Here is a 25,289-nt window from a genome sequence, read left to right on the forward strand (position 1 = left end):
GCCTACAATAGAAAAACAATGCGCATAACAATTTTGGTGGATGCACCATTAATACCAATTAAATACGCCAAATAAACCAACTTTTTAAAACTGAAAACTTAAAACATTTCTGTGAAAGAAATTACTAGAAAAAAATTAAAAACAAAAATAATCCGTGAGGGGCATTCCCCTTACTCTTTTCACTCTACAGCTTATAAAGCTTATACAGGTTTACCGAGAAAGTCGTCCTAGATACCTAAACACATGATTTCTTAGATCCTTCCTAATTAATTTAGTTATAAAGTATCCAAAACCTAACAATTTTCGAGATGTTCAATTTTAAAAATTATTTTACAAAAATGTTTGTTTCGTAGGTATGTTCACTTTTTCAAAAGTTAGTTCAAGGGTCGGATTTTTTTTCGTTTTTAGTTAAGGGCCTTAGAGGTTTTAAATTTACGATTCCTCACTAGGTGTTTCCTGCACATCATCAAAAAAATAATAATAATACAAAAAAATTTGTATGAAAACTATTTTGGAAATTATTTTAAAAACTAGTATCATATTATTGGTATTTTATATTTATATTTAAAAAAACTTATAATGTTATATTTTGTATGTGTAGTCTTATTCCAAATAAAAACTTTCTTATTGTCTTTCATTTCAGGTAAAGCTGCAGACTAGTTCTCCGTGCAATAATATAGGTATAAGTATAAAATGAGCGGAATTCCAACTACTTACAGTAATTTTTAAGGTATACTATACTTGCACGTAATACGTCAAAATAAACATTACTTGTAAAGGGTGTTTTTTTTAGAGGTTAGGTTTTCAAGTTGGCACTACTTTTTTCGTAGATGGTCTTTTTGACAGCTGTTACTTGATTTATGCTCAGTTTGGTTTGCCATTTTATAATGAATAGACTTACACCTGAACAACTTTTGCAAATCGTGCAAATTTATTACGAAAATAATGGTTCGGTTCGCGCTACGCATCGAAGAAAATTTTGTTCAGCGATGAAGCTCACTTTTGGTTGAATGCGTATGTCAATAAGCAAAATTGTCGCATTTGGAGTGAACATAATCCACAAGCCATTGCTGAGACGCCGTTACATCCTCAAAAAGTCACTGTTTGGTGTGCTCTATGGGCAGAGGGAATCATTGGTCCATATTTCTTTAAAAATGAAGCCGGCCATAATGTTACAGTCAATGGAGAGCGCTATAGAGCCATGATTAATGACTTTTTCGTGCCTGAATTGGACGATGTTGATGTGGACGACCTTTGGTTCCAACAAGACGGCGCTACATGCCATACAGCCAACGCAACAATCGATTTATTGAAGGAAACTTCTGGTGAGCGCATTATCTCGCGCCGTGGACCTGTGGCGTGGCCTCCAAGATCGTGCGATATAACACCGCTGGACTATTTCTTGTGGGGCTATGTGAAGTCACTTGTCTACGCAGATAAGCCCGAGACGATTGACGTCTTGGAAGAGAATATTCGGCGCGTTATTGCTGACATACGGCCCCAATTGCTGCAAAAAGTGGTCGAAAATTGGGCCTCTCGGCTGGAATTTATTCGAGCCAGCCGCGGCGGCCACTTGCCCGAAATCATTTTTAAAACATAATGGCAAATCCTTATCTTTATAATAAAGCTAAATTCTTGGCCATAACATTAAATTATATACGTTTTATTTCATCTTGAAAACCTAACCTCTAAAAAAAACACCCTTTATTATATAGACTGCTAAATTTCCAAAAAAACAATTATCTTTCAAGACCATTATTCAGGCAGCAATATCCAAATATTCGAGCTGATTTAGTTAATTCAACCAGTGGATAGGAAGCTATGTAACTAAAAACTTTATTTTGCTACATTCATCCATACATATAACATTTGAATTTTAATACATTTTCTATACATCGATCTTGTATGTATTTCCATGTGTTTACCTCATCACATCGATACTCTCTGTTTTGAAATCCAAATCATTTCGAAATTTTCTAATTTGCATGTTATATCGATGTAAATAATTATTTCGCCATGTGCTACAGAATATTACAGGCATTGAATATATCGGTATTCCATTTCTATGGCAAAAATAAAAAAAAGAAATCTTTTGAATGTATAGTTCCGCACGTGTTTTATAGAATGGTTCACTTCGCGAAGGCACTTCAAGGGATACGTAATTGCACATAGCTTTCCAATTATCACATTGCATTTTTTTTTTGTTTTAACACTTTTCGCTCGCATAAGCTGCAGTGGCGTATAAGTAACATAGCAACAGTAAACATTTAGGAATTATTTGAACGATTGCACACTCTCACAATTTGAAATAAAGGGCGTTTCAAAAGACGCACTAGATAATTTTTTTAAATAAAACACGTACAAATTTAGATTCTTTCAGGGTTTACAATTTTCATTGAAAGACGGCTCTTAACAATTATATGTGAAAAATGACAGGTGCAATCCGGCAATAGTCAATTCATAAATGCCCAACTATTGAGACTGTCAAGATATCGATGTTGGGGGTTGCTCAGCAACACTTTGCAAAACAGCAGCAATATCCTCAACAGGAGGTCCAGTTTTTGGTCTGCCAGTCCTTTTTCTATCCTAGACAGAACTAGTTTCTTGGAATGTGTTCACCAACTTTTGAATTGTCGACTCATTCGAACAATTATTTCCTCCAAACAAATTACGAATCTAGCGGTACGTTGACCTCAAAAATCGATCATTTCATAATAAGTTCCAATAAATTTAACGCGTTGTTCTAACGTGTAAAATTTGTACATCTTTCTGCTTGACAAATGTCAAATATGACATAAAAAATGATACCATCCAGGAATTATTCATTGCTGACATCTAAGATCAATTTTGAAATACCCTTTATTTATGTATGTGTTTTCTAATAGCGCTCCTCGGCAGCCTATGTCAAACCTCCGAGTGTATTTCTGCCACGAAAATGCTTCTCATAAAAAATCGTTTGCCGTTCGGAGTCGGCTTAAGTAGGAGTCACAGGTTTAGTGATCTCACTACAAGCTGTCGCCATCGCCATGCAGTTTTTTTGGATTTTTTTTACTATATATCTATTGAACTTTCCACGGTAAATAGAAATTTCGTTAGATGAAAATCTGCATCACGAAATGTTGAGCTGCACCACACCAATGTCCATATCAAAAAAAAAGTTGGTCTGTGATATCCATAGCTCCGGCTGATTGCCTATTGTGAAATCAAAACACAGTAAGTCATCTCATCCCGTTAAGCTGTGGTTAACCTATTTTTAAGTAAATGCGAGTAACTCGATAACGACTTAATAAAACTTGCCCTAACTTGGTACATGTTTTGCTCTCCACCTGATTTAGATCCATGAACAGACATAAGTGTTATTGAGACCGTGTAAAAACCGCGCCCTTTTTTTATGTGTTAATATAACAATTTCCGTCCATCCGTCCGTCCGTCCAGTTACAAGCTATGGCTTTCATTGTCTATGAGTTTGTGTGACTCCAAAAATTAACAACCAGCCCAAATAAAATGTTACTAAAATTATCGCTCCATATTTGGTTTAGATACATTTTGTGTTGAATAAGACTTTTTCGCTTTTTTTGTTTGTATTTTTAATTTGAATTTTCACTTTTAATACGCGCTATTTCAGCTAACGCAGCAGCAGTAGTTTGCTTTTTTCAGAGCGCTACAGCTTAATCATTGGCAAGGCATCCGGAAAAGTGGGCAAGAAAGCTTTTAATACTTGAAAAAACAGCTTCTATACGTAGTTTCTAAAGCATACAATATTCCTCTTTAACATGCATATGCATGTACGTATGTATGTATATACATTATTAGTCAACTTAAAAAATACAAACAAATCTGCGCGCTCAGTTGGCAAGCAAAACGTGGCGAAAGGTGCATCTACCGTATAAATTAGCATTCATTATTGAGAATTCACTTTTGCTATATATTTTTATGCATCGCTGTAGCGCATAATTCTTCTTCTCCACGAATTTCCTTTACATTTCGCTATCGTTAATTCTTATTGTGCTATTTTTAAGCTCGTCACTTTAAGCGAAATACTCGTATACTCGTACTACATTTTTAACGAGTATTTGCACAAGCTTCTTTTAGTTTTTCGGTTTCCTTTTACTAAATTTTTCTGAGTTTGTTTAATACATTAGGTTGCTATGCTCGTGAAAAATATAGCATACATACATTCAAATACAGAACATTATTTTTAAAACACTGATTTTTATTGCGCAGCACTAGTGACCTTGACCGCAAAACTGAATAACGAAAGTAAAGTGTGCCGGCTTTCTCGACTGTCACAAGCAACCCACGGCCACCATACTTTTTACTTTTGCGATTAATTAGTTCACGTAAAAAAATAATGAAGTCGGTGAATAACCCGTTTTAGACTAATAAATATATAAATATATCAAGAATTTCTTTTTAAAAATAGGCATATATATTTATATTTATAATCATATGTGTTTGCTGTGTATGTCTAGTTTGTTGCTTATTGTTGTTTATTTATCCCTCCAAATATGCAGGAACACAACTGAACAAATATAAGCTTTTAAGCTCAAATGCCTTACCAGGTATACAAATATGTGCAGCAAAAAGGTTTTAATTCGATAAAACCGATTTGTTTAATTTAAAATGAATGTTGGCTCAATGCAGCAATTCGAATAGTCTAGGGTACTGTCAAATGAGTGTCTTAGATCCATCTATGGGATGCCTTTCAGGCTATCGCTAGAAATATCATACTTTAGCCGGGTTCTATGTCCATAAAAGTGTTGGTCGAAATTTCAGCCACAAGTGCCGATCTATAATAAGAGCAAAACTGGTCGTCGTAGCTGGGTTCGTGCGTGACTACAATTCGGAAGTGCGCAGGTTCGAATCCTGGTGCAAGAACATCAAATGATAGAAAAAGTTGTTTATAATAGCAGTTGCCCTCCATTCTTCATTTCTGCGAAAAAGGGGTTGGAGCAGTTGAGCAGTACTCTCTTCAAAGGAGATTCAACAAGATTCCGCCGCAAGCCATAAGGCAAAAACCACAAAGCAGTGGCTAAAAACAATATTCCTGGGTTCATAGCGGCAGAAGATTGACCATCTAGAAGTTCAGATCTGAATCCATTGAACTACATTTTATGGTCAGAATTGGAGAATATGGTCTGTCGAAGACCTCATAGAAACTTAAATAGTCTCAAACAATCTTTGGTTCAAGCAGCAATGTCAATATCCATGGAAACCGTGCGTACTGCAATAGCTGATTGGCCTAATCGTTTGAAGGCTTCTGCAAAAGCAAATGATGACCATTTCGAATGAAAATTAAATTTTTTTTTGTAAAATTTACATGAATAAATAAAACTAACTCCATTGAAAAAAGTATTATATATCCATATCTATAACGGACTTAGCTTGTAACAGAACTTAGGGTAGGACTAAGTATAACAAAGCCGACTTACTTTACAAAGTAGCATATGGTTGTAAGATTTTGTGGCAAAATGAGGAAACAAATCACATTTCACTAAAGACCCATTGCTTCAATTTGAGAAATTCGGTTCTTAGTAGGTGCCTTGAGTTTTATGCCAAATATTGTAAAATTTTACAATTCTGTAGGATAGGTTGTTCAATAAGTTTTGCTGTTCGATAAGAGAGGGCGTTGCTACTAGCCCAAGTTCTTTTTTTTTTTTGTTATGTTGATATGCTCTTCATATGATCGTATGTAAAGTTTCACTTCAATCTGTCAATTCATTCTTTGTTTACAAGCCATTTAGTACCGATGTGTTACAATATTTTCTACAATGGAAAAATTAAGTATGGTGCAGTGATTGAATTTTTATTTTTGGAAGGTTTAAAAGCAAAGGAAATTTATGAATGAGTGTGTAAAGTGTACAGAAGAAAGATAGGTTGCTGAATTTAAATGTGGTCATACACGCCTTGAAGACGATCAAGGACATTTAAAAAGAGCAACAACATCAGAAATCGTATAAGAAATATAAGATATGGTATTCGAAAATCGTCAAGTGACTGAAAGAGATTTAGTAGAAGCCGTAGGCATCTCACTGGGCAGTGCAAGCAAAATTTTAACTGAAATATTCGGTTTTAGAAAGCGGTGTACATTCGCTAACAATGGATCAAAAACACATTCGAATGCGGCTTTCTCAGCAACATTTAGTGCATTTTTAAAAAGATAAAGTGGACTTTGTCCATCTATTCATCACTATGGATGAGACTAGGGTCTGTCATCATGATCTTAAAGCAAAACAAGAGGCCAAAGAGGGGTGTGAATCTTGCCGGAAATAGGCCAAAAAGGTGTTAGCATCATTTTTTTTTTTTTGTTTTTTGAGACGCGAAATGAATTTTGTTGGTGGACTACTTGCAAACTGGTAAATCTGGCCAAAAACCGGCCAAAAAGGTGTTGGCATCAGTTTTTTGGGGCGCGAAAGGAATTTTGTTCTTGGACTACTTGCAAACTGGTAAAAATAAATTCTGAATATTATTGTAATCTTTTAGATCAGTTGAAGGAAAAAACTCATGAAAAAAGACCCAGCTTGGAAAAGAAAAACAATTCGTATTCATCAGAACAATTCACCGCGACACAAGAGCATTTTGAGCACAAATTAAAGTACGAATTGTTGGAATATCCACCGTATTCACCAGATTTGGCGCCCATGCGACTTCAATATGTTTCTCTGAAACAGTTCATGAGTGGAAAGCATTTTTCATCAAATGATGAGGTCATAACAGCTGTAAAAACATATTTTGTATCCCTTTCAGATCCTCACTTCAGCGATGGAATTCATAATTTGGAAATGGGAACAAGTGAATAATAAAGTGTATTTTAAACCATAAAATGTTTTTCTTATTGAACCGCAAAGTTTATTGAACAACCTAATACATGCATAATTAATTTTAGTTTTAATTTATAACTATATTCTGAGTTTTTTCTCTCCTCAAGACTTAGACAAGAGTCAGTAGTGAAGCTAAATCTGTCCTTTAGTTTACCTAAATACTAATTCGCAGTTTGGTCCGATTATATGCTGCATAAAAGTTTCTCGTAATATACACTTGTTGTTTTTCTTTAGCTCACCTTCATCATTTTAATGAGCTCTCTAAGTTTTCTGTTTGTGTTTTCATAGCTTGCGTATACAGAATTGGAAAAACGCCAAAACACTAGGAACTCATCAACAGTACAACAGTACATTCAAACTGCTTTTGGAATTAGCTGCAAACCATAATGGAACTTTTCATGCTGAAATCTAGCCCACAATACAATTTGCTTAGGGGCCAAAGGAACGTAAACAGCCTTAATTGCTAAGAGAGGATTTCGTCAAAAAAGTTCATTACCTCTTTCTTTACCTCTTTCTACCCTACCACTATAACAGACCTTTCGACCTTTTCTGCTTTGCCCGTACACATCGCACATTGGATGATAATGATGAAACCTGCACTCAAATTGTAGTACCCAAGGACGCCAATCGTTTCTTTAACTAAGGCTCACGGTGGCTCCTACCTCCCTATCTTTCGATTATTTCATTATTCCAAGCCTTAAGCATAATAATAGTTTTTATATGCTTCTAGAGCTAATATGAGCTTAAACTAACACTAAAAAATAGTTTAGAAACTCAAAAAATTCATTCTTACTTCATTTACTTGTTGCGTAGAGATCTAATAGGGATATGAAAGTGAATGCTCCGTAATAGTGAAAGTATAGACCTTCTCCTCTGTAAAGACTGTGTTAATTAAAATCAAGTGGGAATCGTGGAAATGGATAGGGTTTTATGCAAATTTAACGACCTGAGAGCAGATTTAAAGAACCCCTTCTGTACACGTTAATGCAAATCGATGGCAAGGCCTGCAGATAAATGTTGCATATTCTAATCCAGAGCGAACAAGGGAAATAAAAAGTAATTTGCGGGTGTAAAGGTTTGTATAAAACCTAAGGTTGAGTAAAAAGTGAATACAACAAAGTAAGGTACTTAGCTTCCTAATATATATGAGGCACAGGTCTCATAAAGTTTTCACATGGTGTTCAGGATACATGAGCATAAACCTAATATTGGGAAATCATATATTCATACGCATGTGTCGATGTACACTAAAGCAAACTTTTTCTTAAGCAGCATAGCAGCCTATTACACCCCAACTCCTTTGATACTCTGAAAGTCAAATTACTTGCTAGAAATCAAACAAACAAATCAGCTCCTAAAATCTTTGAAGCGAATAACTAGCTGAAGACAAGAAAGAAGTCTAAACAGCAAATGAATTTGCGAGGCATACAATTCAGTTAGCATTTCGGCTCTAATTCGCTTGCTAAAGCACCCGTGAGTACAACTGCAGTTTGCTAATGAACTTCACACTGTGAAACACCAGCAACAACATTTACGAATTTATGCTTTGACATTGCGAGCACTTTTTGTTTAAACATTTTCGTATATATGAGTACAAGTAGAACGTTTGTTAGTATTTCAACTGTTAGAGCAGCTAAGTAAACAGCATTTGGCACTACAAAGGTAAAGGTTAACGAGTTGCTGTGGTGCGGCTTAGCAAACATAAAACTGCACTTCGTTTTTAAAAACTCTGCTCACTTTGGAATATACCTATTGCGTTGGTAACATGTGCTAAAATTTAATTTCATGGTTGCTTACACACTTACACATTTTCTAATATAATTGTGAAAAAGATTACGATTTAAGCATCTCTTACTCTCCTTACAAATTCTAATTATATATGGTTTGTATACTCATACACATCTGTTTCAGAATATTTTCATTGAGATGTTAAGGTATTAGCATAAGTACATGCACACATAAGTATAAGTAATACTGAATGCAATATTTGTGTGTGTTAAACATTTTTGTTTTTTTTGTTAGCAACACGTATTCTTATTTCAATACATCAAAATTGACAGCTTGAAAAGTAAACACACCCAAGTTTGGTCACAGTTGACAGATAGGCATGCAAGTCAGGTTGATTTGCGGCATGCAAATTAATTTTTTTAATTTTTAAGCAGTGAGTAGTATATGGATGCTTAACCACAGCAATCCCGCACACTGGTTCCCTAATTTCAGCGCAACAAGCACTTACATGTGCATGTCTGAAAATATGGCAAATTGTATCAGCTTCAACAACTCTTTACAATTTTGGCAAAACCTCAAAATTTTAATTTTATTTCATATCAACATGTAGATGTTTAACTACTTCTATATATAAATTTATGGAATTTCATAATCGAATACTTATGCAGCTAACTTTTAGCTCACCTTCCACAGTTAATTTTAAAGAATATAAGTAGTATACATATTTTTAGAACACACAAAAAGCACTTGCGTATACAAGCAATATTATTCTTACAAAAAAAAATATTTTTACTTTGAGTCGTTTGATTTAATTATTGACGTAATTATAAACGAAAACGAAAACGAATATATGTATGTAATATATGTACATATGTTTAAAAAAAAATGTGGAGAAATTGTTGATATTCTTAAATTTTGCATATAATATTTAATATAATTGATATTTATTTATATGAATGTAAATTAAGGGTGTACGTTGTGCGGTTATTCGATTAAGTTCAGTAATGTATTGATCAAGTAATCAATTAATGGATTACACAAAGTTTTTTTCACTTAAAACGAACATTACTTCAATAATTCTAAAAATGAATATTCGAAAAACTGTTTATTTTGTTCCCATGTCGATATAAAGGTTTCTCTTAAATAAGAGCCAAGGTATCCCAAGTGGGCCACCCAAAGTTGAACTTTCGATTTTTACATGTCATTAGTCGATTTTGAAAGTTGGCATAGGTATTGTGCTTTATTGTTACGAAAACGTACGCGTTATTTTTTATTTTTTTCGACGCGCTATTTATAAACAAATTATTTGTATGCAGGTTTTTATGCTTTTTGCAATATTGCAGCAATAATTTAATCAAATATCATGATTTTTTGACAACTTATTACAGAGCACACCATATTCAGTAATAAAAAAATATTTGTACTTATATACAACTAGCTTTAACCCGCGGCCCCGCTCGCGAAGGAGTAGTTTTGAGGGATTTAGGATATGTACATATATAAAAGAATTACAAACAATAATTTCATAGAAAATATATTAATTTTTTATTAATAACCATAATATTGCATTACAATACCCGACATCCGTTGCTATGCCTCGCTGAATAAAATCAAAACAACCAATCAGAAAAATATCAAGCAAAATTATTTTTATTAATTTTCTATCTCAAACCGTTTTTGAACTTTGCGTTTGGGTCATAGTTGAATAGCTAATGCGGATTATGAAGTCTAGATTGTGCTATAAATAGTGGGGAATAGGAAAAACTAAGATTTTTTAAATTAAATTTAAGCAAATATTCGATTACACAGGCCGACAAACTTTAACCAACATTCAGACCCAGAAACCAGACTATATATTTCGGAAGGTTTATGATGCGCTGAATCCAAATCTGGCCTCAGAATTGCTCTATTAGTTTGAGTTTTCGAGATATCCTAACCTAAAAGTGCAAAAAACCCCATTTTTGCCCATATTTGAGGTTATGTAGCCTTGCAGATGTTTTCTTTCACCAAAATTAAAGGATGGCATCTTTAAATACAATCCTTCTTTTTTCAAATGGCGTTTTGTTTGCTCAAATATCATTTTTTTTCGCAGAGATATCGCATTTTGAAATTTTCATGTTTCGAAATTTTCCTACACCTGAAAATCGATTAAGATAACATAGACATGATATATTCGATTACTAATTTTCTTGAATTGAGTCTTATTTTTCTTAAAATTTTGTCTCACACCATAAGTGTGCTGACTCACCACATCCCTACACTATCTAACCTTTGGGTACCGAGTCACACACAGCCCTAACCCCTAGAAACCACCCCTATCATACCGCGAGCAGGCTAACCCACATAACCGCAAGCAGGCTTTCCCACAAACTCCAAATTTACATACTATTAATCCATATATTTCAGGCCCTCAAACCCAAGAAAATTAGTAAGCGACTATATCATGTCTATGTTATCTTAATCGATTTTCAGGTGTAGGAAAATTTCGAAACATGAAAATTTCAAAATGCGATATCTCTGCGAAAAAAAATGATATTTGAGCAAACAAAACGCCATTTGAAAAAAGAAGGATTGTATTTAAAGATGCCATCCTTTAATTTTGGTGAAAGAAAACATCTGCAAGGCTACATAACCTCAAATATGGGCAAAAATGGGGTTTTTTGCACTTTTAGGTTAGGATATCTCGAAAACTCAAACTAATAAATTAATTTTAGTTATCAATCCGAATTTTGCATGGACAGAGAAGCAGATATTAGTTTAAATTATTTCGGATACTTTTCCTTGTAGACTAGTGTAATTAGCCTTTCAATCAACCTCCCCAAGTCATGTAACTTGAATAATTTGTAGCATATTTTGTAAGTATACTTAAGGTCACTGCTCTATTCAGATAAACCAGTTGTTGGTGATTTGGTAGCCACCATTAGATGCAGTAGTAGCGAGCAGGGCCGTGGAGAGAGTATTCGGGCCCCGGGGGAAACTTGAGATACGGGCCCTACAAATTTTTTTTATTTATCAAAATGCGTATTATGTTATAGTGATATAACATATAAACATTGAAAAACTCATTGATAAAATTTTTGATAATATAGAATTAATTATAAAATATTGATTAAAATGAATTTTAGAAAACTCTTCAGCAGATCTGAAATAAAAAACGCAGCTGAAAAAAGTTAAGATTTTTTATTCATTTTGTGAGTCTTACAAATATTTGAAAATGACTGCCACGATGCTTAGAATTTTGCTTTTCTTGCTTTAGCTGAGGCAAAAGCTCTTATAATATCATCGAAGTCGAGTTTCCTTGCTAACTCAGATTCCAAATACAAAGTTGCCAATCCTGTTACTCGACTCTGAGTTGAACAAGAACGATGGTAGTCTTTGATCCTTGATAAAGCGCTGAACGATCTTTCGGCGCCGGCAACCGATACTGGCAGGGTGCAGAATATTCGCGAAGCAATGCAGATCTTCGGGAACAGAGTATCCAAGTTTTTAGCTGTGATGGCATTCAACAAGTATTATTTACTATATTTTTTCAAGCAGCAAATTTCTTGGAATTACCCTCGAGTCCGGGCCCCTTTGAAAACTCCGGGCCCGGGGGAAAAAGTACCCGATCCCTCCGCTCTCGTCGGGCCTGGTAGCGAGACTAACGTTCCTTAGATTAATTTGTTACAGTGTTACGAAATTGGTCCATTTGGATGGTTTAGTAAGCCTTAAGACATCAGAAAAATAATCGTATACCTGAAATTATTTATGAATACTAAATCCCATACTTTGCGTTACTTAGTCCTAACTCCAATTTTTAGATGGTCGTACACCATAAAAACTTTTAAATATATTTGATGGTAGTGACCAGCAAGACAAATAATTCACGTCTTAGGCGATATTTACACGCTTTGTATTAAGTGCGCACGAGCTTTGAAATTATGTCTTATTGCCAAAATTGGCTTTTTTATCTCAAACCCATTCTATGATGGGAGTTATGCCGACTATGGTGGTCCAGTTTGTCTGCACAAACCAGAATAAAATCAAGATATTGGCCAATTCACTTCATTCGTTTGGATTTCGGCATCGGTCATTTCATCTAAAAAATGGGTGTACCTCCAATAAAGCACCCGTTACATACATACATACATTTTAAATACATGCATTGATGGTCTCTCGTTTTGTTTTTGCAAAGCAAAAACCTCTACACCTTAAGTCTGATTGCCCTCTATACACTTGATGCGCTCATACGCCTACATCCATTATATGAATTTATCCTATTGAGCTTTCTCTGCCCATTAAGTTGCAACATTTCAATCATTTCAAGGCAACAGCTTTGCCTTCAACTGACAAACCTTCACATTCTATTATATCGTTACAAAGCGAGCTACTCAGGTGAATCCACGCTATGGATTTTACACTGACTTTGAAATTTGATCTCTAACAACCTTTATTCAAATATGTTGAAGAACAAAGTAAGAAATTAAAAAAAAATGTATTTATATATAAATAATTTTTATGTTAAAGAGTTTAAATTAAAATTATTGAAATTTTAGAAATATACCGGCATATGCTTTGCTAAACCCGCAGTTGTAAATTTCGTATTAATAAAAGAAGAAAGTCCTATTTACTTAAATGATTTCTTAGGCAATTATTTATATACATACTAGCAACCCGCCCAGCTTCGCACGGGTATATAATATATACCCTATGTCACTCACTGAAAAAATGACTAAAATCGATCCAGTAGTTTTGGCTTATTCATTATTGCCCGTGGCCCGCACGCGTTAAATTTGGAGTAAAACAATTCTCCTTTCTTTATAGCATGAAGATTTCCTGCTATCTTTGGGATATCTAAATTCATACCCTACATTTTTGCATATTAACTTTTTGCATTTTTACATATGTTTTTATTTTATTTTTACAACAATTACTATATTACAGAATGTCTTTATATACAACGTTCATAGCCTTCTTGTCATTAGACAATACAAACATGTTTTCTCTAGAGGTTACTCTTGAAAGAGCGACATACAGTTGGCCATGTGAAAAACAGTCAACACTCAAATCTAAGCCTGCAACGTTGAAGGTTTGACCCTGAGATTTATTAATGGTCATTGCAAAAGATGTCTTTACCGGAAATTGTAAGCGTTTAAATTGAAATGGTAGATCCGATGGTATCAGAGGGATTCGGGGAATCAATACATCTTCTCCGGTACCACATCCTGTGAGTATTGTGCACTCTATTATGAAAGTTTTCAGTGATTTTACCATCAAACGCATGCCATTGCAAAGTTTAGGTGGACTTAGGTTTCTTAATAAAATAACAGGACAACCTATTTTCAGCTCCATTTTGTGAGGAGGGAGTCCAGACGGTTTCAAAGAATTTAGAAATTCTGTAGGAAATTGAACAGCTTCTTCCAAATCGAGAACAGTATCGACCGAGTAGTATATTTTCGTCGGCGCATCAATCTTTGAAATAATCAAGTTATTTACTTTATCTACTTTTTCGTTAGTTGGTGACAGAATAGCTCTTTCTTTAAACCAAGATATTGTCTTATAACTTATGTTATCAATGTCTGGATAGACATTGTTGACTAACTCTTGGATGTTGTCTATCAAAACACAAAGGTTTTCTAGGTTAATCCTTCCCTCACTTTGTGTTAATTCTCCATTGCCAACTTTTGGCAGCATCTCTGGAAATAGCCTGTTCTCACGTGAAGATGACGAAATCCTCATATTGGTTTTAAGCTCTAATTTATTGACATACGACTAAAGGTGGGATCTTTTTAGCGAAGCATTTATTTCGTCAGCACGTGTTCCTCGAGTCACAACTGGTAGGATTTGACGGAAATCTCCTGAGAACAGAATTGTATATCCACCCATAGGTGCATTTTTGTTGCGCAAATCGCGCATTGTCCTATCCAGTGCTTCCACAGACGTCTTGTTTGACATGGTAGCTTCGTCCCAGACTATTAATGAGCAGTCACGCATCAATTTTCCTGTATTGCTCTGTCTAGAAACACTACAGACGCTGTTATCATCATCGGTGGCGGTTTTCAGCGGGTGCTTCATTGTAGAGTGTGTGGTTCGGCCTCTTTCCAAAAGACTCTTTCCAAAAGAATAGCGGCAATGCCGGATGACGCAACAGCTAACGCAATTTTTCCGGTAGATCTCAATTACTAATTACTGTTGTAATATCTTGAAAAATATTGTTTTTAATTATATGCTGTAAAGAGCCACATACATAGATCGATATGAAAACAACAATGTATTTAAGGTATTTAATTGGATAAGGATTAATGTTGTACCCATTTGTTGAAATCGCTTCGAAAATAAGCTATTAGTTGTCGTAAAAAGTAAATGACAAAAAATGTTATTGTATGGAATTGATAGCAAACTAAACGCGCTCCGAATCAATAAAAACTATTCAAAAACTGTATTTTAATTATGTGCGATTTACTAATATAGAACCTGAAAATAGCGTTTTATTTCGCTGTAAAATTGTATGTACATATAATTACATGGAATTCAGTACATACATAGATACATATGTACATATGTCCGAAATGAAATAATGCGAGCGATTCGTAAATACATACATACATACGTCACCATACGATGTAATTCAACATTAATGAGGTGTGGTGAGATTATCGCTTAACGCCTGTTGCTTCATTCGGTTGACAGCGAACACACACACAAACAGCTTTTTTTGGAAAAAGAGCTGCTTTTGTTTAAACAATTTTGGTTAAATAACAAATATATCAATTTTTTTTTTTGATGCAGAACGAAAGTAAATATTTCAAAGTTAAACTCTAAGAAAGTTTCATTTTAATTGGTTGATTCGTTTATGATTTATGGCCGTGAAAACAAAAAAATTATGTTTTTTTGCCACATTTTGACCGATTGCCACGCCCCCTTTATATATTTCTTCACATTATATAGATATAAACCTTCCTCTTCAATCAATCTATCTTTAAAAAAAAACCGCATCAAAATCCGTTGCGTAGTTTTAAAGATTTAAGCGTATATGGGGACATAGGGACAGAAAAAGCGACTTTGTTTTATAATATGTAGTGATGTACATCTACATACATATATGTATTTGTATATAGAATCTACCGATAATGAAGATGTATTATATCAAAATTTGAATTTATTAATAATATATAATTCAAACAAGCAAATATTTTCAGTCATAAAAAGTACAAAAAAATGTTAGAAATGTCTTTGTCTGCCATGTTGTATCACGAAACTCCATCTACATATAATTACTGCTTTGAATTAGTAAAATAACTTTCCATAGAATGAATCCTACTTTCCTACTTTCCATAGAATGAAGCCCAATCATCAGCACGCAACATTGGCTTGTGATGGATTTCGCTTCTCAAATTCGATGAATTTCCTTATTTACGTGACTACAAAGTTTGAAATGTTGATTATCAGGAAAAATGATTGCATACAAATGAATGATTTTTTGGTGAACCATTATTCTTTTAGCAAATTCATGGCGCATTTTGTTGTTAAATTGTCCTTGAAATATACTATGACTTAATACAAGTACATAAATATTATAGACTAATATAAATATAGACTAATATACAATAGAATTATTTATGTTCCATTTCTCTGTGCATATGGACATATAGTAAATATGTTTTTTTTTTTTTTTGTAAAACACCGTTTAACTGCATTACTCTTTCGATCTGAGTGCTTGACAAGGCGAATTTTTTCTAGGTTCAAACAGATTATTAAGAGCTCAAATGTATGTAGATGATCTTATAAAGTTATTGGGTGTTTAACCATGTACACTTGCACTAGAATGTATACGAGCTTTAAAGTTGGAATTTCTTGTTTTTGCAGCATATTGTTTTAACAGTGTCAGAGCTCGACAGCATCTATTTGACAGATAGATAGTAAGTAGAAAACCTACAATTGAATAAAATAAGTTCGATTTCGCTCGAGAACCTTATAAAAGTAGTTAAAAACCGCTACGAATACTACAATACTCAAAATGATGGTAATAAATGACCAACAGAGCCTAGGATAAAAGAGAACATCCTGTATGTAGATTATTTAACACGTTGAAAAAGGAAAATTATTCATCTACGAGTGCATACCTTATACTGCAAACACTGCAAGTGCTTTCCATCAATAAATTATGAAGTGCAGCACGCTAAAAGTGGGGCAAGAATAAAAAATGCAAAAATGGATAACTAGGTTGTCAGGTAAGTGAAAAAAGTCGACGTTGCTTCATTCATACTTTATATACTCATATAGATGAATCTGCAAATGTACATACATACATAGGTATGTATTTTAGGTGTTGGAATGTTGAAATATACTATAATTTAGCTCATACTCGTACATACAGCTGGCCTAAATCGAATTACTTTTTCCGATTTGCGAATTTTTACAATAAATAGAGTAGTCTAAACCTACTGCTTAGTACAATATAACTGCTGTAAAAACTCAAGTTTTAACCGTTTTGTTGTTAACTAAAGGTCTAATGCCTGCACAATGTGCTAACAAATTCGCCTTCATTATTTTGCTCCCTTAAATGTATTTACCTGCAAAAGTGTGTTAAACGATAAGTAACATTTTTATTAGATACATACATATGTATGAATGTGTTTATTTATTTGTTATTTTTTACTCAAGTTTGCGTTATGATTTTGAATGACATCATTTGCACCCAAGCAAATACAAATGTGGCGTAACGACATAACACTTCTAATCCCATGTTTGAATATGGAAAAACTTGTTCAAGCCAAGCGCCACAGCTAGGCGCCACTGACGTTGAAAAAATGGAAGAAAAAGTTCTCTTTGCTTCAAACTGTGACGATGACAGCATAAAGTAAACCATAAATACCACCAAAGTCACGGCAACTCGGATTTGTTTGTCACGTCGACTGTCCGATTGCTCTAGAAAATAAAAATGTGCGTCGAGCTTAGATTTACTCGCGTGCGTTGCATTCTTCAGCGTAGCTTCCATTCAATAATATTTATGTGTAAGGAAGGGAAAAGATTCTATTCCTTAACAGTTACTGCCGGCTCCGCAACCAATATGTGGTATCATACTTATGTTCAGGCATACATACATATGTATGTACGTACTTCAAACCTAGTACTAGACCGGTAAATCCATACAACACTGCTTGAACGCTCAGTCATTGTCCATGGCAGCTTCATGTTGCGGCGACAATAGCGATGTTGCTGTTGCTCACACTCAGGTAATATACTATTGAGGTAGTTGTATTTGTTGCTGTTGTTAGGCTTTGCTTGACATTGGGCTTTTGTTTTTCTCATTTTGCGTACCCATACACAATTATACCTACGTGTAAGTGTACATACATATGTACATATGTATGAATGTATGAATCTGCTATTTTAATTTAAATTTACGCATTTTTCAATGTGTGAACATATGAAATGAATATAATTTATTACTTAACATAATACGGATAGTGATGTGCTTTTTCGTGCATATATTTGCAAGTATATCCATATAATGTTTACATATGCATATCTATTATACCTATCTATATTAAATGACAACATTTATGTTTTTCAAATCACATAGCATCGTATTACAACTATGCGGAAATATTTATAATTGCCAGAAGCCGGTCGGCTTGACCGGCACTCCCCCTCAACTACGAATTTACAAAATGTTTACTTCTCTACAACACACTTCCATGCTTATAAAGCACGTAGGAGCGCGGTGACGGACAGCCTCGCCATGACGTAAGTTTGTGCTCGTTGTAATTGGCCATGATTACCACAATATAACAACTCAATAAAGTTTTCACGATATTTGAAGCACATAATTACGTACAGCATAGTACTTTACATATTACATTGATACATTCTGGTAAAAAATAGAAAGTATTTAAAGTGCAGTAAAGTGAAAAACTCGTAATTGAAGGCATAATATATGATTATTGCAAATGATTGATAAAAGGGCAGGTAAGTTAAGGCGCCGGTAGCACTAAATAATTTTTTTTTAACCAATATCCGGGGTATCCGGTGGCAGATTAGGTTTTAAATTCAAAGTTTCTCCCTAACCGCTAGGCCTATGCCCGGGAAGGGAACCGCGTTAGCTTCGTTATTCGGTCGGTTTATTTAGTCATGATGTCGCAGTGGACGGGTAAAAACGTGCGCTCGCAATCGTAGCGTATTCAAGGTCTATCAGAAGACCAGTAAGATCCTGTAATGTAAAACAAGAGTTGTGATGAGAGATATGAGATAATATTGTTTATTACATGAAGATTTGCACAGGAATATTTTATTATGTGATCAGACATATCTGCTACATTTATACATATGAATATATGTTAAGTTGTTACTTTGTGGAACAAAAAAAAAAACGCTATACATTCTAACAAGAAATGAATGAACCTCTTATCGTAAATTTTGTTCACTTATTCACAATATTCGAGGTTTACGTGACTCACCAAGTGAAGATTTGATTTGCTCAAAGGTGCAAAGGTTCCGGTCAAAAATCTCGGTGGCAAACGGCCCATGGCTGGGGCCTAGCCGAACAGCGAGAACAAATGGAAATATTGAGATCGTCGCTACAAGTTTGCACGATAGTTCGCGCCAGTCCATGCGCAAGAGACCAGCTGTCCTGGGACTGCCAAAAACGATTGTGCATGAAATGTTGAGAAAGGATCTTAGACTTCATCCCTTTAAAATTCAAATCTTGTAAACGCTTAAGCCTAACGATTACAATTTGCGTAAGCATTTCTGCGTGACCAGATTGGAGCGATTTCGTACGGTAAACACACTATTTTCTTTGAAATGGAAGTGTAAATAAGCAAAATTTCCGTTATTGATCACCTTAAGATCAGAATCCGCGATTGAAACATCAGAAGCTACTTTACAATCCCAAAGTGACAGTTTGCTGTGCCTTGTCAAAAATTGGATTAATTTTGCCATACTTTTTTAGAAAATCGTCAAGGGCAAGCAATTTCTGTGAACGGTGTCTCTAATCCTTCAAAGCATTATTACCCAGGGTTGGGCATTTTTTCACTACCACTGTGCATTTATATTTTTGATGCATCACGGATATTATTTTAGCTGTCAAAGTAAAAGAAATTTGTAAGTTTTTTTTTTTCGTATGATAAATTTACCCGCGAAAAACTTTCTTATGGTTTTCTGTTTTAAATAAAATGAATTATTATTAAACAAGCAAACAAATTCTTTTATTTAATTAAAGTAAAGGAACCATGAGTCTTTCAATGAAATGCTTCTCAGGAGCATAATCAGAGTTATCACTATAGTGGGAGTGGATTGAAAATTCCGTTTCTAGCACTCACCAAACACATACCTATTTTTGGTTTTGTTGGCAATATCAATACTCTGACACATGCCGCCACTTAACTAAAAACAAAACGAAAATTAAATCACTGAACACCTCGCTGCCAAGGAAATGCGAAGCATACCAAAAACTCAGTAAACTATGGGAGCAAGTATATTGATGGCAACAACAAACAACTTCATGCCTGACTAGCACATCGATGACTTTTCTTTCCATTTAGACAAAGCACCTGACAGTGACAACCATCTGAAATCATTGAGAGGCCTTGGCTAAAGTGTTGGTAAAGCTAAGTCAACGTAAAGCATTCAACAACACTCTCCGCTCGGCAGTGAAATGAAAGATGATATACGCACACTGCCAGTTGCAATTTGCCACATGCCACTTGGCAGATGCCACAAACAAATACACGAGACCTGAGATATGGTTGAAAAAAGAATGTTACCATCGGCGCATAGCAAGAGTATGCTGGTGCAAATTGACAGCAGATAGTGAATGAGGTTTCGAGTAGTCGGTCGTGACTGAAATGTTACGCTTACGCATACACACATACACACATTTGTAAGAAAAATGCCGTACTTTTCCTTTTACTATTTGTGGATGAATAAATGTTTTGATTGCTAACATTCAATTCAACCTCTTTGCAAATGGATGAGTAAGTGGCCATAAATATTTTACGTAGAAAATAACGTTGAAGCTAAAAATAGTTTTTGGAAAACTTTTCTTTTGGTCTTCTACTACCAAGGAAATCTGTTCCTAAATGTTGAAAGTGCAAAGATATCTGAACTTTTTAATTAAATCAGAAGTGGCTAATCCAATCTAATCCTCTTCGTCGTTGATCTGGTTATCAGCCCTTCGTTATACCAGTCACACATCTCCTTTCTAGTGATAATATGCGCAGAAACCTTTATGGGTGTATCTATAGAAGCTGTCACTCTCACCTTTAATATAAAACAGCGTACCAATCATATAACCGTTTGACCTGAAATAGAATTCCCCCGGGCGGTACTTCAACCACCGAACCTTGGGTTGAGGACTCAATTGATGGAACTTCCAGAGACCTGGCGTGCACTGCAAATGTTTTCAAGATGAGCTCCACACTATTTTCCCAAATAATCGAGTAACTTTTCTAAGACTAGACTATATTATTTTCACTTCAAGACTATCTAAGCAATTTAGTCCTCTCGAAAAATAATTTGTGTCCATGATCGTCAAAACATCCTCACAAACAAGGCGATCGGTGCGTTAGCTGGAAAAGAGCCTTTAAAGATGGATTCCACTACAGAGAAACAGAATATATCAACAACTGTGATACATTTATTTTCACCATCCTCAGTTATCGGTTCATAGATGGTGTAATCACTAATATTCACATAGCTTCTATTAGCAAATCTACTTGGGCTTTGTGTTCTCCCACGCCTTCATATTCGGTATAAAATTCTAACGCTTTCGGTTAGGACACATGAAAGAATCACACGGGCATCTTATGAATAACACAAACCCAATACTCTGTACTTGCAACACTGATATCATAGTCACAGTTACTCACCTTCTCCTGAGCTGCCCACTGCATCCCACCTGTAGATAAAAAATATTCGCTAACACAATCCCAATTCCACACAAATAACACAAATTGCTTATCAGATTTATGTTGTAAGCTAATTTTATATAAATAAATAAATAAAGTAAAATGATGAGGGGAAAAAATTTCTAGAAAATGTAAATCAATTTGATCGAAGTATTGGCAGTTTAATTGTAAAGAACGCAGATGAGTTTGCCTGACAACTTTTCCGCCTTCACTCAAAACGTCTCGCCTACTACGTCCAATTTGATGTGAAGTAAGTTCGTCCACTCGGTGTTGTCCGTGCTTGTATTACTCCCATACACATATTTATGTATTACTTTTAGACACGTACAAGTACAATACATATATACAAACTTATATGAAAGCTACCAAATTTATAGGAAATACGGAAGTCTAGTAGAATACGTAACAGTTCTTACCATCTTTGTCTCAGGCAGTCATTATCGATTGGTAAAATAGCCCACCGAAGCAGAGCAAAATCATATAACCAAAAATACCGGGCGAGTGATTATGGGCAAAAACCATTAATTGTGTTTATTTAGGATCAGTAACAAAAGCATTAGATTTCTCTTGCGAAAATAAAAAAAGAAATATAATATGAAGCAAAAGTTAACGGCTGCTAACGTCACTAACAGCTTAAATGGTATTTTATTTTTATTTAAGTGCTGTTGTCAGACCTACCATGTGATCATCTTTAATTACAAACTAGTTTTATAATCAAATCCAGTAACAGACTAATTTTGTTCTGACAGGTTAAACTGAAAGAAAATCTACATTTCCAACAAATACTCGTACATTTGTATTTAAAATATTTTTAATATTTAAAATCTTTATTTAACATTAGCTTACACCATTAGCGCCGTTGATTTAAAAATTTCATTGATGAATTTTAGGCGAGCTTGATTGAGAAAATAATATTAAGTATTATTTTGCGTATGACATCATGCCTATGGCTTTTCTTAATGGTTTGGGTTGAATTTTATGCAAAATATTCTGAATTCTTAGCGTCATTAGTGAACTGAAATTTATAAAGCTCCCCATTGTAGGTAAGTATAGATTTTGCACCTGCCTTCTACTTGGCGCCTCTTCTTTGGCAATAATTCAAAATTAAATTATTTCGCAAAGGCAAATACAAAAACCAACATACTTGACCATTTTAATTGCCTGAAACGGCGTCAATTAAACAATTATTTAATTAATGCAAAATATTTTCGCTGTCGCTGTTAGTTAGCCAGTTTTAATTTTTTTCTTGTTGTTGGAGCAGCACATGCCAGACATGAAAGCGCCAACCTCAGTGCAAATGGATTTCCGACTAAAGGAATGCTTGAATTGATTGCAGGAACCTGTTTTGATTGTTTCAACCTTATCATTGCGAGAAATAAAAAATTAAAATAAATAAATAATTGGCGCGTACACGTCTGTTAGGTGTTTGGCCGAGCTCCTCCTCCTATTTAAGGTGTGCGTCCTGATGTTGTTCCACAAATGGAGGGGCCTACAGTTTTAAGCTGACTCCGAACGGCAAATGATTTTTATGAGGAGCTTTTTCATGGCAGAAATGCACCAGGAGGTTTGTCATTGCCTGCCAAGAGGCGACCGCTATTAGAAAAAACGTTTTCTATTATTTGATGTTCATGCATGGATATCCGAACCTACGTACTCCTGAATAGTAGTCAGGCACCAACTCATTCGGCTACGGCGGTCAAAGCAGAAATAGCAATATAATACAGCAAAATAGATAAACATGTTTACAAACAAATATACAGACACACTGCTTTTGTGTAGTGTTGATGACGTGGTTATTTTTTTTTAAGCTACTAAGCTGAGGGATTCGCCTCCGACGGTCAAATCATTTTCGATAAAAAGATATTTTCCAAATTGATAACTGATAAATCAGACTTGTTGAAAGGTAATTTAGCTTTATTTGCATGGAATATTGAAGTTTTTTGCGGCAACTTTGGCAAAGTTGTAATACTGTTTCTGCTTTGTTTAAAATTTTTACCATGATTTTACTAGATTTGAGCCTGACTACCATTCGGTAGCGTCCCGGTTCGAAACCCATTGTGCACATGAAACACCAAATGAACACTCCTCTGCAGGCAATCTCAAGCCTCCCGTATATTCCTACCATGAAGATTCATAGGCATTTCGAAGGCGACATAAAACGCTAGGTAGGTGCAACAACATCGAGAAGTACATCACAGTCGGAGAGGGGAGGTGTCATTTTCAATCGATAAATACAACTGACTACAGGGAGTTGACTAAAATTTTAATGATTAAAAAATATGCCTTCGCGAATTTGTAAGTCGAAAAAAAAGAGAAACAAGCTAACTAAATGTGAAGGAAGTAAGTAAAAAAAACCACAAAAAAGATATTTCCAAACTTCATAAATAACTACACGAAATATATTTTTATAACCTGCTAAGAAACCCATACCATACACTCGTCCCTCTTAGAAAATATGTCAAAGGTTTACAAAATGGTGAGAAAATAGGTTTAAAAAAATGCTATATTTAACTTTCAGTAGGCACACGTATTTTTTGTCGTAATCGGCACGCTAGGGTAAGTTTCACCCCAGTTCATATACTTTTTTCAAACAAAGTTAGAATTTCTTTTGGAAGTATTTAGATAAAATAAATGTAAAACTAATTGTTCAATTTAATTTATTCAAAGATGGATTTTATTCACATAAGGAAATATTCATCAGAAATAGGAAAGGAAGAAAAAACTATATTGGAAAACTATTTTGGCCTTCAGAAGACTTCTTCTTCTTAATTGGCGCGATAACCGCTTACGCGATTTTGGCCGAGCTTAACAAAGCGCGCCAGTCGTTTCTCTCTCGTGCTAACCGGCGCCAATTGGACACACCAAGTGAAGCCAAGTCCTTCTCCACCTGATCTTTCCAACGCAGAGGAGGCCTTCCTCTTCCTCTGCTACCACCAGCTGGTACCGCATCGAATACTTTCAAAGCCGGAGCGTTTGAATCCATTCGGACGACATGACCCAGCCAACGAAGCCGCTGGATCTTTATTCGCTGCGCTATGTCTATGTCGCCGTAAAGCTCATACAGCTCATCGTTCCATCGCCTGCGATATTCGCCGTTGCCAACGTGCAAAGGTCCAAACACCTTACGCAGAATCTTTCTCTCGAACACTTCAAGCGTCGCTTCATCGGATGTTGTCATCGTCCAAGCTTCTGCGCCATAAGTTAGGACGGGTATGATGAGAGTCTTGTAGAGTGTTAGTTTTGTTCGTCGAAAGAGGACTTTACTGCTCAGTTGCCTACTTAGTCCAAAGTAGCACTTGTTGGCAAGAGAGATTCTACGTTGGATTTCAAGGCTGACATTGTTATCGGTGTTAATGCTGGTTCCTAAATAAACGAAGTCTTTTACAACTTCGAAATTATAACTGTCTACAGTGACGTGGGTGCCGATACGCGAGTGCGCCGACTGTTTGTTTGAAGACAGGAGGTACTTCGTTTTGTCCTCGTTCACCACCAAACCCATTGGCTTCGCCTCTTTATCCAGTTTGGAGAAGGCAGAACTAACAGCGCGGTTGTTAAGGCCGATGATATCAATATCATCGGCATACACCTTCAGAAGACTATATAAGCCAAAAATAAAGTAATAAGAATACGAAAAAATAGCACATCAAAAAAATTAGTTAGGGAATTATATTATCAGTTAGTTACATTATATGGTTTTTGTGGTAGTGTGAACTATATTTTAGTACAAAATTAATTAAAATTAAAAAATAAATAAATAAGTAGTTTAAACTTATCAATATGTGGTGTACACTTTTCTTTGATATTGGCAGTATGTACGTACATATACATATGGTACGTATATTTAACTTAG

General features: G+C 35.0%; 1 protein-coding gene across 4 annotated transcripts in view; it reads left to right on the forward strand.

Annotated features, from left to right (window-relative positions):
• LOC128859924 (trichohyalin) overlaps positions 1-25,289 on the forward strand; it is a 220,489-nt gene that overhangs the window by 161,907 nt on the left and 33,293 nt on the right. The window contains exon 1 of one of the 4 annotated variants that reach the window (XM_054097078.1): positions 712-730. The exons of 2 other annotated variants lie outside the window; for them this stretch is intronic. The gene's annotated coding sequence lies outside the window, so the exon portion shown is untranslated. Of the gene's footprint in view, positions 1-711; positions 731-16,738; positions 16,760-25,289 lie in introns of those variants that run through there. One more of the 4 variants, XM_054097077.1, reaches the window with a different exon arrangement.

The sequence above is a fragment of the Anastrepha ludens genome, chromosome 4, assembly GCF_028408465.1.
Source record: "Anastrepha ludens isolate Willacy chromosome 4, idAnaLude1.1, whole genome shotgun sequence".
Taxonomy (NCBI): domain Eukaryota; kingdom Metazoa; phylum Arthropoda; class Insecta; order Diptera; family Tephritidae; genus Anastrepha; species Anastrepha ludens.